Here is a 5,865-nt window from a genome sequence, read left to right as displayed (position 1 = left end):
TGGATTCAGTGTTCTATAAGATTCCTTCCTTCTAAAAAATGATGGTGCTGTGACCTCTTATATCCTATATTAGAGAGGTGATAAATATTTTTCTTCTATTGAGATATTTGTACAACACATCTTATTTATTTGTTATTTAATTTTAATTATATTTTATTTGTTTCAATCAGCAAAACTCCCACCTTCTTACTCTCCCACCTCTACTCCAAAATGAGAAGAAAAATAAAACTCATTTTAAATATATACTCAGTCAATAAAAACAAATTTCCACAGTGATAGATCCAAAATGTTTTGGACAACATATTTTATAAAAGGATATTAATAATATGAAAGCACCCAGAGCAAGGCAAACAGGTTAGAGCGGTTTTTTTTTAAATCATGAGGATAGGGTGAAGGAATTAGGAGTATTTATTCTGGAAAAGGGAAATTATGACAGTTGTCTTCAGCTGTCTAACTAGAACAGAGAACCAAGAATATTCATGTAAATTCCCTACCCCCTCCCACCTCCAGCCTAGCTTTAAAGGCTCACATGATATGCTTGGAGCTGAACTTCTAGAGGCAGATGTCCCTAAACAGCTTAACTTAGGTAGTGGACCCAGGGAGGTCAGCAGATATCCCTTAGAACACCCCAGAGTATTTATGAACTACCACAGTCACCCAGTTGGGAAATTTTCTCAAGGCACTAAGTTGACAACCCCCTCCCCCAAAACATTCATCTGGGCTCTCAGGCTGGCATTGTGTTGGTGAAAGATGACCACTTTGCCCTAAAGGATCATGACCTTGGGCTGCTTCCTAGACTTGCTCCCGCTAGAATGGGTATTGTGGTCCATAGTTCTGATAACTGCTGCTAGCAGAGAGGGACTGACATGGTTGCCAGATCCCTCATAAGTGGGGGGACTCTCTGGGAATAGAACAAGAGGAAAACATTTCTCCTGGACCTAAGGGCAATGCATTCTGCATAGTGCAAACTGAGGTCTTTCAAATTGGCAAAAAAAAAACAAAACATGTTTATAGAGGATCTTATTTAGAAAGAAGAACATTATGGTGCTAGCCCAGTGGACCAGAGGTCAATTACTAAAAACTTAGAATGCAAAACAGAAATGAGATAGGAAAATCTGGATTTGATCATGGTTCATAGACTTAGAGTGGAAGTCCCCTAATTTTTGGATAAGTGACTTGTACAGTACAGTCATCCCAATATTAAGTAACAAAGGTAGAGTTTGAACCCAGGTACTCTCACTTCAAAGCCCATTGAGGGTGCTCCCACTGAGATCATGGACTTTTAAGATTACTGACACACTAAGGAAACAGATACAGGGAAAGCTCTAGTCTCATTTCAGTAAACATTTAATAAAGCATCTAATTAAGGAAGAGAAATGTAGACTGTCTAAATTTGGCTAGAAAGCAGTGAAAAGGGAAGGGTTAAGCTGGCCAGTAAATTTGCAGGGAAGCTGAGTCTGGGCAGAAAAGGAGCCACAATAAGTCATTAATCAAGGTCAACTGGGGTATAAGCCAAAGCAGCCAAAGGAAGCAAGTTTTCACTGACTGTCTTTAGGAGCAGGAAGTCTGGCTATTTGCAAGGGGAAAATGGGAAACTAAGGTAGCCAGTCTCAAAGATGCTAGTCTTGCCAGTTCCAAGTGCATGCTGAGTCAGCTGAAATATGATGCCAAGAGAAGAGCATGACACTGATGGAGAGAGACAGAAGGGGAAACCAAAATCACAAGCAGTACCTATGCCATACTGCACTGCAGAGACAAGTGGTTATAGATATGTTGGGACAAGATGACAAGGTACAGTGACCCAACTACCCTGTACCTCTCAACATGTTATTGGAGTTAAGATTCAGGGAGCGAGGATTAGATGTGAATGGTTTTCCCCTGGACTGGGGCCTGGATCTAGGGTGTGGATTTTGTGGAGTAACAGCACTGGAATTCCTTTACAAGTACAGGTCATGGAAGCTGACCCAAGCCACAAGCCCCACGCCCTTCTGCTCCCAGGGAAATCTCCGTTTCTATCTGTGTTGCTGGCCATAGTCCAGTGTAACTGGCATCCGGCTTCTATGAGAGCTATTTGAGAATGACCTTGCAAGTAAATGTCCTCCTAATCCCCCACCTGACAAGGCTTGTGTGTGTGTGTGTGTGTGTGTGTGCGTGTGTGTGTGTGTGTGTGTGAGATGCCAGGTGGCAAATAGCTTATAGGGTACCTTAATTTCTTGGAAAGTGACTTGGAAATCAACTTGGGTGGCTTTCAGTTTCCCTGGAAAATCATGTATAGTTGGGACTGCTTTCCTAAGGTAAAGGGTAAGAAAAACAAGGGGCAAAAATGTGGTCTTGTGAAGAGTAGTATTCTGGATAACGACATCTATCTGATGCTGCAGTGCAACTGCAGAAAATACAGTTGTCCTCATGGTCTGGATTGGAGGTAACAGAGGTATAATTAGTTTGTCTCAGTACCCTCACCTTCTCCTTTTCTTCTTCTTTCAGGATTTAGCTCAAAATCTACTTTCTATGGGAGGCTTTTTTTACTCATGCATCCAATGCTAATGCCTCATTTCTGAAATTATCTATCATAGGTATAGATATATTATTATTCACATGTTGTCTCCCTCAGCAGAATGCAAGCTTCTTGAGCTCAGAAATTGTATTTTTGCCTTTCTCTGTATCCCCAATATTTAGCACAATGTCTGCTACACAGTATGCATTTAATAAAGTTTATCGATTGACTTAACTGACTACTTGACTAGGAGTGGCAAGCAGAAAAGAGATGGCTTCTGACCTGTAGTATCATGAATGGGATGTTAACTAGGGCCTGCAAATAGGAGAGGAAGCATGTGAACCTTATTCTAGGGTTCTTGTTATAGGCAGAGACTCTACATGTACTCATGTAGCAGTGGACATCATAATAGATGTAGAATCTCCAGTAGTCTCAGGTGGTGAATCTTAAAAACAAAACTCCTATTGTTGATTAGCTGAATATTGTAACACAATCAAAGAACTTGGGTGTAGACTTCCTTTACAGCAAGAGTTTTTAACCTGTAGTCTAGTTACTCCATAGATAGAATTCCTTCCTTCCTTCCTTCCTTCCTTTCTTCCCTCTTCCTCTCTTTCCCTCCTTTTCCTCCTTCTTTCCTCCTTCTGTTCACATAGGGTACCACACCCTTACCACAGATGCTCTTAAAAGTATTTTTTCCTCTTTTGCATCTCTGAACCCTCCTAAAATATTTTAGAATCCAAAAATTTGGATAGGAAGATATTACATCTTTATTTAGATTAACCTACAGATTCAATATTCCCTTCATTTATTTAAATGGTCCAAGAGACAAGTGATATAAAAAAATTTAAGAACTCTTGCTATACAGTGTTGTAGACCTGAGAATGTAGCTGTAGATGAAAACAAACCTAGTGTTCTTATGACCTAGGATTATTGATGAAGGAAACACATTTTGATAGATTGGACCCTAATGAATCAGACAAAGCAAACTTTTTCCTAGGGTGAAAATGTTTAGCAAACACACAGAAAAAGACACATTGAATAATCTAGAGAAATTTTAGTTTGAAAACAAATGTTCCCATCCTCCAAAATAACTAATATGCAAGAAGATATTATCCAAATATAAAAGCCTAGAATACTTTCTTATAAAATATTCAAGAAGAAAACAGGGAGCTCTTCCTTTTCTCCATCTTCCTGCTGTTTGCACCATGAAATTCGAACTGTGTGGCTTCAGCAGGTACAAGATCTAGCCTGGGCATGAAAATTGCTACATGGCACAGATTGGAAGTTTTCTAATTTTTGAATGGAAAGTGCAAGTCTGCATTCCTTTTAATCAGCAGATCAATTGGGCTGGTCTTTATAGAAGAAAGCACAAAAAAGAGACAGTGGGAAGAGATTCAAAAGAAATGAACTTGCCAGGCTGTTAAATTTGAGAGGGCCGACACTGCAGCTTCTGTTGCTGATATAATGGCCAACAGAAACCAGAAACCAGAAGTGTAAATGGCCCAATGAGAATAAGCCATCAAAGCTGTCAAGGAAGCAAAAAAGGCCAAGCAAGCAACTAAACACCTGCATCCATTGCTAAGACTGATACAAAGACAACACCTAAACTAAAATTGTGAAGCCTGTGAAAGTTTCTGCACCTTAGTTGGTGGAAAATGTTGATTGTTTATTTAATTCAAGTAAGTAGAGTAAACTTTAAAGCAACTTAAAAAAAATAGGGGCAGGTAGGTGGTGCAGTTTATAGAGCATTAGCTCTGAAGTTAGAAAGACCTGACTTTAAATGCCTAAGATATTTTCTAGCTATGTGACTCTGGGCAAGTCAATTAACTCCAATTGTCTCTCCACCCCAAAATGATTAAAGAAAATAACTTCCTTCAAAACCCTATTTTCCCCCAATTAAAAAAATATTTAAAGTTTTGAGTTCTGTATTCTATTTCTTCTTCCCTTTCTACTCTTCCCTCTCCCTGAGATGATAAGCAGACATAGGTTATACACATGCAATCATGTAAAACATTTACAAAAAGACTCAAATAAAAGAAAAAGAAAGAAAGAAAGTGAAAAATAGCATGCTCCAGTCTGTATTCAATCAATATAAACTCTTTCTCTGGAGGTGGACAGTATATTTCATTATTAGTCTTTTGTGATTGTCTTGGATCAGTGTATTACTGAGAATAGCTAAATTCTTTATTGAACAATATTGCTGTCACTATGTACAACATTCTCCTGGTTCTATTCACTTCATTAGACTTCAACTGACTTATCTGTAGCATTGCTGGATCAAAGGGTATGCATAGTTTCATAATCCTTTGACATAGATTCAAATTGCTCTCCAGAAGGATTAGATCAGTTCACAATTCTACCAATAATGCAGTAATGTCTCAGTTTTCCCACATCTCCTCCAACATTTATCATTTTCCTTTTTTTGCATTGCTAATTGGATTGATATGAGGTGGTACTTCAGAACAGTTTAATTGGCATGTCTCTAATCAATAGTGATTTAGAGCTTTTTTTTTTTTTTTTTTAATAAGACTATAGACTGCTTTGACTTCTTGTCTGAAAACTGCCTGTTCATATCCCTTGAACATTTTTCATTTGGGGGAATGACTTGTACTTTTTTATAAATTTGACTCAGTTTTCTATGTATATGAGAAATGCAGTCTTTATCAGAAATATTTGTTGCAAAATTCCATTCCCCCCCCCCCCAGTTTTCTGCTTTTCTTTTAATTTGGTTGCAATGAATTTGTTTGTGGAACAAACTTTAAAATTTTATATATTTGAAATTATTTTTTGTAATGCTCTTTATATATTCTTTGCTCAGAAATTCTTCTCTTACACATATTTCTGTCAGATAAACTGTTCCATGATCTCTTAATTGACTTATGGTATCACCCTTTATGTGTAAATCCATTTTGACCTTAGCTTGGTATACAGTGTGAGTTGTTGGTTACAGTGAGTAGTTTCTGCCATACTGTTTTCTATTTTTCTTTTCAGTTTTTGTCAAAATAAGTTTTGTTTTTTTCTCCAAAAGCTTGAAACTTCAGATTTATCATATCCTAAATTATCATGGTCATTTGTTATAATGTAATTTGTACCTGATCTATTCCATTGATCCATGACTCAATTTCCTAGCCAATACCAGATTATTATTTTTTTAATTTTTATTAAAGCTTTTTATTTACAAAACATATGCATAGGTAATTTTTCAACACTGACTCTTGCAAAACTTTCTGTTCCAAATTTTTTCCTCCTTCCCCCCCACCTTATCCCCAGATTGTAGATAGTCCAATACATGTTAAATATGTTAAATTATATGTTAAATCCAATATATATATATATGTGTGTGTGTATATATATATATATGCATATATATA

The 5,865-nt window shown here is 37.2% G+C and overlaps 1 pseudogene; it reads left to right on the top strand.

Annotated features, from left to right (window-relative positions):
* Positions 1–3,699: 3,699 nt before the first annotated feature.
* On the top strand, positions 3,700–4,139 carry LOC141559708 (large ribosomal subunit protein eL24-like; annotated as a pseudogene).
* Positions 4,140–5,865: the final 1,726 nt, after the last annotated feature.

This window comes from Sminthopsis crassicaudata, chromosome 3 (assembly GCF_048593235.1).
Source record: "Sminthopsis crassicaudata isolate SCR6 chromosome 3, ASM4859323v1, whole genome shotgun sequence".
Taxonomy (NCBI): Eukaryota; Metazoa; Chordata; class Mammalia; order Dasyuromorphia; family Dasyuridae; genus Sminthopsis; species Sminthopsis crassicaudata.
The sequence above is the reverse complement of the archived record's forward strand: the minus strand, read 5'-3'. Positions and strand labels throughout refer to the sequence as shown.